Source organism: Colias croceus, chromosome 13 (genome assembly GCF_905220415.1).
Source record: "Colias croceus chromosome 13, ilColCroc2.1".
Classification (NCBI taxonomy): Eukaryota; Metazoa; Arthropoda; class Insecta; order Lepidoptera; family Pieridae; genus Colias; species Colias croceus.
Window position 1 is genome coordinate 845,103 of NC_059549.1, and position 6,682 is coordinate 851,784.

A 6,682-nucleotide genomic window follows, 5' to 3' on the forward strand; every position below is an offset into this window, starting at 1 on the left:
GAAGTATTCTACGGTTTTCGTCTGTCGGTGCTCGGTCGTAGGCGCGCGTCGCCGCGTTCTTATCGCCCACCAGCCTTCGTACGTCCGGGGGCAGATCTAACCGGTGGCCGAGGCCAACGGGGACCCGCCTTTAATATTATCGTGTAATACTTTAGTGGACGGATAAGTTTTATCCAAGCATTGAAAAATCGGCCCATAATGCATGTAATAAAAATACAAAAAAGGTTTAAAAGTATCTAATTAATATATTATTTAATTCTTAAGGCTTTAATTTTATAATTTCAGCATTGCAATCGCCAACGTCCATACCACGTTGAATACACCGGTTCTCGTCCGATCACCGAAGTTAAGCAACGTCGGGCGCGGTCAGTACTTGGATGGGTGACCGCCTGGGAACACCGCGTGATGTTGGCTTTTTGCCTATTTTTTTCTATATTAAGTTATTCAGTATTTTTGTTTTCATAATACATAATATTTAAATAATTTAACCATACAGACTACACAGTCTACAAATTATATGAGTAATTCTAACTAACACCAGCTCTTTATAAACTTACCTACCATTGTTTGAGAAAGTAAAAACAGTGTGTCAGTGTACCTAATACCTATGTATAGATTTATGAGGTAAAATAAAAAATAATCATACGTAGGACCCATATTTTATTAATTTATAAATTTAGGTAGGGTAGGTTCAGGTACCTACCTAGTAAGTAACAAAATTGAAACATTCATTTTATGTAGTGTGTTTTATGCTTAGTTTTATAACACAACTGTTCATAAAACAAAATTCATAATAAGTAAATGTGTAAATAATTCTCATTTATGATTAGGTACAATCACAGAACTATATCGAGATAGAAGGAAATAGTTCGTCGATTTATATGAGAACCGACCGTGTAACATTTTGCGTAGGTATTTTGACGTCACGCGAGTCTTTTAGTGATGTTCACAACGTCAAAATAATTGTCTCCTAATAAATAGAAACAGTAGAGTAGGCAGTTAAAACATTTTATGGAATCGAATTGGGAATCGATTTTGACCTTGACAGAATAATGAGAATAAAAATGTATGTTAATTTTTACAAGCTTTTTATTAACTTTTAAACAGTATGCATGTGTATATGAATGTACCTATTTATGTATGTTCAGATCAAATCTTGCAATTTGAATATTAAAGTAGTTTTACTCAACTTATTGAGCTGAAAGTTTGTATACATGTGCTAGTCAGGTGACAATATAAAATTCTAGTATCATGGTGCTGAGCTAATGATGGAGATGAAAGGAACTCCTCAGCCACTAAACATTATTCGCCGAAACTTTGATGGGCCAGTAAACGAATCTTCGTGAAAATATATGGAACAAATCAGACTGTGTTTCGTAGGAAACCAGTTTTTACGACCCGTTGCTTCAATCCATTAATTTTTCACAAGAGAATCTTTCGGAAAACTGAAATAAATCTGTTTCACTGATCGATTTTTCTTTAGGGACAAGTAGGTGATCAGCCTTCTGTGTCCTACCAGACCGAGACATTTTTTTTTTCTTCGTCTCCACCGGGAATCGAACCCAGGACCCCTCGGTTCTACGCTCACGCGTCAACCACTGTACCAAGGAGGCGGTCAAATAAGTATAATATAGTAAATATATTTTAAACCATCGATATACCTAACAATAATACATAATATCATAGGATTAAAAAATAATTATCATTTTTCTGTTTTCAATAGGTATCGATTTGAATCGACTAAGAAATCGGCATTGAAAATCGTGGGGTACAACTCTATAAGCTTATTTTTGACAGAAAAATGAGAAATCAACCTTTACCGCGTTTCGACAGTTTGGAATGTTTTATTTTCATTGCTGGTTTTCAATGCATGTCCAGTCTGGCGTGTAAAATTAAAACCGTAATGGAAAAGTTGCATCATTCCGTTACCATTTACATTAAATTAATACGGAGCACAAAAATAAATTGTTTTATAAGTAATAACAGATATTTTAGGGCAAAAAGTACTTACAGGTGAAAGGACATATTTTTATTGACACCTTTAACTTTTTTGGTGGTGTTTGCAAAGTTAATTATCGAGCACGGGGTCATTTTCTGTTTGCATTAGTACGTCACACACGGAGAGCGGTCGAGAGCGGACTGAGCATCGTGGCGAGCAAAGACGATGATTAATCGTCTTTTCGCCACGCGAGGTACATACACTCTTTCCTTCTATCTCGATATAGTTCTGTGGGTACAATAACATGGAAATTGAATGTATGATTTTCGTGTAGGTACCATGCCTACAAAGTGTAAAATTTCATTGGTTGTAAATTGTAATCAACAAAATCGTAGAAGCTTTTTGCACATGTCTTTTTTTCATTTTATTCTGTCTTTTTTTTCTCCCATTACGTAGAGCCTTATAGTCGGAACTCTCACTGAGATTATTTTAGTTCACCTTATTTTAAAATATAAATAATAATTCTTATGCTGTTACCGTATGTATACTAATATTATGTCGGTACCTACTCTACTTATCTTAATGAACGTAAAAAATACCAAAACGTCAAAATACCTATAATCTCATGATCTGCTAGGTATAACAATTTACTTTGACCCTTTCAAATAATACTTGCTTCAATTCATAATCTAACAATAACGTAACATACAATTTACAGGTATGAATATTAGGTGTTATAAAGTAATATAAACACAGTATTTTCTGTGTGAATATGAAAGTTACTTTCGGTGCATTATTTTAATCAAGTGATCGAATCCATAGAATTTTTTAAAATACATAATACCTATCCAATGATTGTCACCAAATAATATGAGTTGGATAAAATAATTCCACTTCTGGATCTCGGACTATAAATGTAAAATAAAATAACGAGATGTGTTCCGTAAACCTAAATCAGCCGCGAGGCCTCCATCAGCTGATTTGCTCCTTCCATTGATAAAAGAAAATTGTATTTATCAACCCGTTTTAAGCCTAAGTATACCTATTCAGAGTTCCCCGTGTTCGTTTTTAGACTTTTTGTGAAGCTTTTAAATTCTAAATACGCTCAAAAGTAAATTTGTTTTATTATGGGTAAAACCATTGCACGGATTTGAATAATAATTACAATAATAATTATAGTCTCAAAAACTTTCATAAGATAGAGCTTTCTAAAGATGGTAAGTACCTATTTATTAAAAGGAGCGCTATAGCTTATCTCTAAAAACACGAAGCACGAAATTCATAACCTAATAATTCATCTTCGAATACACAGAGTACTTAAATAACTGGACAATAATAGGACATACGTATACAAAACATGACACCTTAATTTACACATTTATTCATTTCTTTCACAACCAAAAGCATTTGCTTTGTAGCCTGTAAGCTCATTTGCTTAAAACTTATCAGAATTTACTTCACGCGATGCCGTAAACCGTAACCGTTTGACATTTTAGCGGTGCGATAAAAGCCTTCGGGTTAACGGCTCTCGCAATACTTGAAATAAAAAACAAGGTTGTAAATACAGTGGTTAAGATGATGGAATTAAGCTAGGGTTGAATGGGAAACTTTTAGTTTATTGGACATCATCAATCTAAGATATGATCGAAATTGTTTTGGTCATCATCATCATCAGAAACAAGAAGTAGATGATAGTCAAATAAGCAGTCATTTGAAATACAATGAAAACATTTTGGCCATCCAAGTTATTAAAATAACATTAAAATATACTATAGCTCGATCTGTTTGTAGACTAGGTACGTAATGTAAAATAAATAAAAAATGTGTGCGTGTACTAGTGTACACACGTTAGAAGTGAAACTTCTTTATGACCTTATTTAAAAAAAAATAATTTACTATAATATGCAACTTTATAGAAATACGTCGAATCACGCATGGTAGGGATAAGAAAAAGATGGCGCGTAACGGAGTCACGCGTAACGAAAAAGTGTTACACTAAATTTTTTCCAACCCCGATAAAGAAGTTTCACTTCAATAATAATATAATCAGATCTTAGATCGGTCAAAATCGGATATAAACAGTCGATTTGAACAATCTAAGGGTTATCGAAAAACAATATAAATAAAACGTAACATTTACAGCTATGGATACGGGATAACGATTATGTGTTGTCTGATTGTCAATATTATAGCTATTTTAATAGAATTTCACAAGAGGGACCCGAAATCTGAGGTTGTTAATGTTTAGTCATTCAACTGGACTTTTAAAAGTCGATAATCTAGATTATACCAATGGTGATTAGGCAATATATTAGTGTGGTATTTGAGGTTTTAGATGTATTTACAATTGAAATATTTTTTACCTACTTAAATATATTTTTTGAGATAAAAAAGTTTACCTACATCACAGAATACATAATAGTAGCTAAACGCTACAGAACGGACACTCTCCGCCTCCCGCCAAAATTAAAACTTACCTCACCCCGCACGATCAGACATGTTATGGTACCCATTTCCCCGCAAGGACGATACCAACGACGTCTTTAGACGAAACGCAACGAAGATTGACAACATTAATCAAATTGACTTAAAGCAATTTTATTATTTTGGATTTGTGATTATCGTTTTTCGTAGAAAATGGTTAGATATTGTGCTGTTTACGGATGTATTTCATCAGAAAAACGCGAATTTTTTTTTACGCTAGTCACAAATGTGCCAACCATAAAGAGTTTACACACACATTTGTAGTCTCTACAGTGTGACTGTCAAAACTATAATTTTGTATGGAGTGTCCGGGGTGTGCCTACATTTTAATTAGCACAATAATTATATCACATCAAATTCATTTCAAGTTCCTTATTTTCAGCGTATGCATTGCCAACGTCCATACCACGTTGAATACACCGGTTCTTGTCCGATCACCGAAGTTAAGCAACGTCGGGCGTGGTCAGTACTTGGATGGGTGACCGCCTGGGAACACCGCGTGATGTTGGCTTTTTGCCTTTTTAAATTAAAATTTATTTAATTTTATACCTATTTGAATCAAGTTAAATTAATAATTCCGTTTTCAAAAATAAAAATAAGTTTTTAACGTTAAAACATCTTATGTTGTTTCAGATTTTTCAAGCTATAAAAACTGAAAAGCAATATTGGAAGTGGAACACTTAATTCTTAAATTATTTTGTATGTAAAACGGAGTTCCTTCAAAATCTTAATAAACAATAATTATTAGTCTATAAACCAGCATTCGTAGGTAGGTATTTGAAGTTTTACGAACACGTTTAAAATTCAGTTTTTCAGCTATTCTCTTACAATATCCACTTCACTATAAAATTACCAAGGCCTATAAAATCACATGTCTGCATGGAAAATATTCCTTACAACAAAGAGTTTTAAAAATATAAGCTTGCGTGAATGGCGCTAATAAAACCCCCATTCAAGCCTTTCAAAGCTATTCCAATTTGGCTGGATCGTAAATTTTAAAGGTTGTAAAAATATGTTATAGTCTGTGGAACCGCTAGTGATGTTTTCGACGTTATGTTTTTTTCCCGCGGATTTTTCAGTTACGAAATATTATTCGCAAATAAAATAATTTGTATTGGGAGCTTAGTTTAGAATAGTTTAGGTGTTTTATTTTATAGTAGGGATGTCCTTTTTTGTTAAAAATGTATATTGTTGCTTAAACCTGAAATCCTATTACCTACCTAGGTCTATTTTTTAAAGTTTGATCATCGTAAAATAAAGTACTGGTATTATTTAACTACATTATTCAATTTTACCAAAAATCCTTTTTTTAATGAATGAAGTTAAAATAAGATAGGATAGAAGGAAAAAGCAACAATCCCAAAACATGTTTGACAAATGAATTAGCTTAATTAATTTTTAATGACTTAATAATTTTATTTATTATTATTAGCGCGTTCAAACAAACAAACAAACTCTTCAGCTTTTTATTATTATTAGTATTTATAGATTTGTGATTGTTTTTGATTTTTGTTTCAAAAATAATCTCACATTCGCAGTCGGTTAATTATAAAACACGCTATGTAAAATGCAAATTAACTGCACTCGACTCGCAGTCAAATTAACAATAGCGTTTAATTCATAGTAAAAAATAAATTAAGATTGTATCGGTGCAAGCACGCGGCTTGCATAAATTCCAAGCAGACGGTATATTGCACTATTTTAAGCTTTAATTTGCTTCACATTTTTGTTGTAGTTTTCTGCACGTGGCTTCGCCTGTGCTGGTTTTGAACTTAACAAATTACCTATATACTAAAACTTTCTCGAGATCGCTATCATTGCTGAAAATGGAATGAAAATCGATGCAGTAGTTTTTAGTTTGTGTACAGACAGACAGACGCGGTGTTTTATAATAATAAGCTTTAGTGATGAACTGGAACGTTTGGTTAGATTTTAAAAATGTATTATAGTTTTTCATTTTTGTTAGTAAAACCGCTTCTCCACCAAAATAACCAGAAGAGTTAATCTTTATATTTCACGGTATATTTTGGGTGTTTAATTTTTTGTATACAGTTTATGTTACAAATAACTTTGTGAAAGAGAAAAGGTAGCCTAAAAATGCATGAAACACCCCACAAAATCCTGTAAAAGCGGGTAATTCACCATGACAGATAAAGCCAAGTCAAGTCACGATCCACTTTGAATAAAAATAAAATAAATCACCTGCCAACTTAGCTGTCAAGTTCACCTAATTCGCTAATAATGAAAGTGAAGAGTCAT

The 6,682-nt window shown here is 32.8% G+C and overlaps 2 non-coding genes across 2 annotated transcripts; both read left to right on the plus strand.

Moving 5' to 3' along the window:
* The first annotated feature begins 295 nt into the window (after positions 1-295).
* Positions 296-414, plus strand: LOC123697088. The gene has a single exon (XR_006752175.1). It is a non-coding gene; the product is annotated as a 5S ribosomal RNA (ribosomal RNA).
* Positions 415-4,815: 4,401 nt separating this feature from the next.
* Positions 4,816-4,934, plus strand: LOC123697089. The gene has a single exon (XR_006752176.1). It is a non-coding gene; the product is annotated as a 5S ribosomal RNA (ribosomal RNA).
* Positions 4,935-6,682: the final 1,748 nt, after the last annotated feature.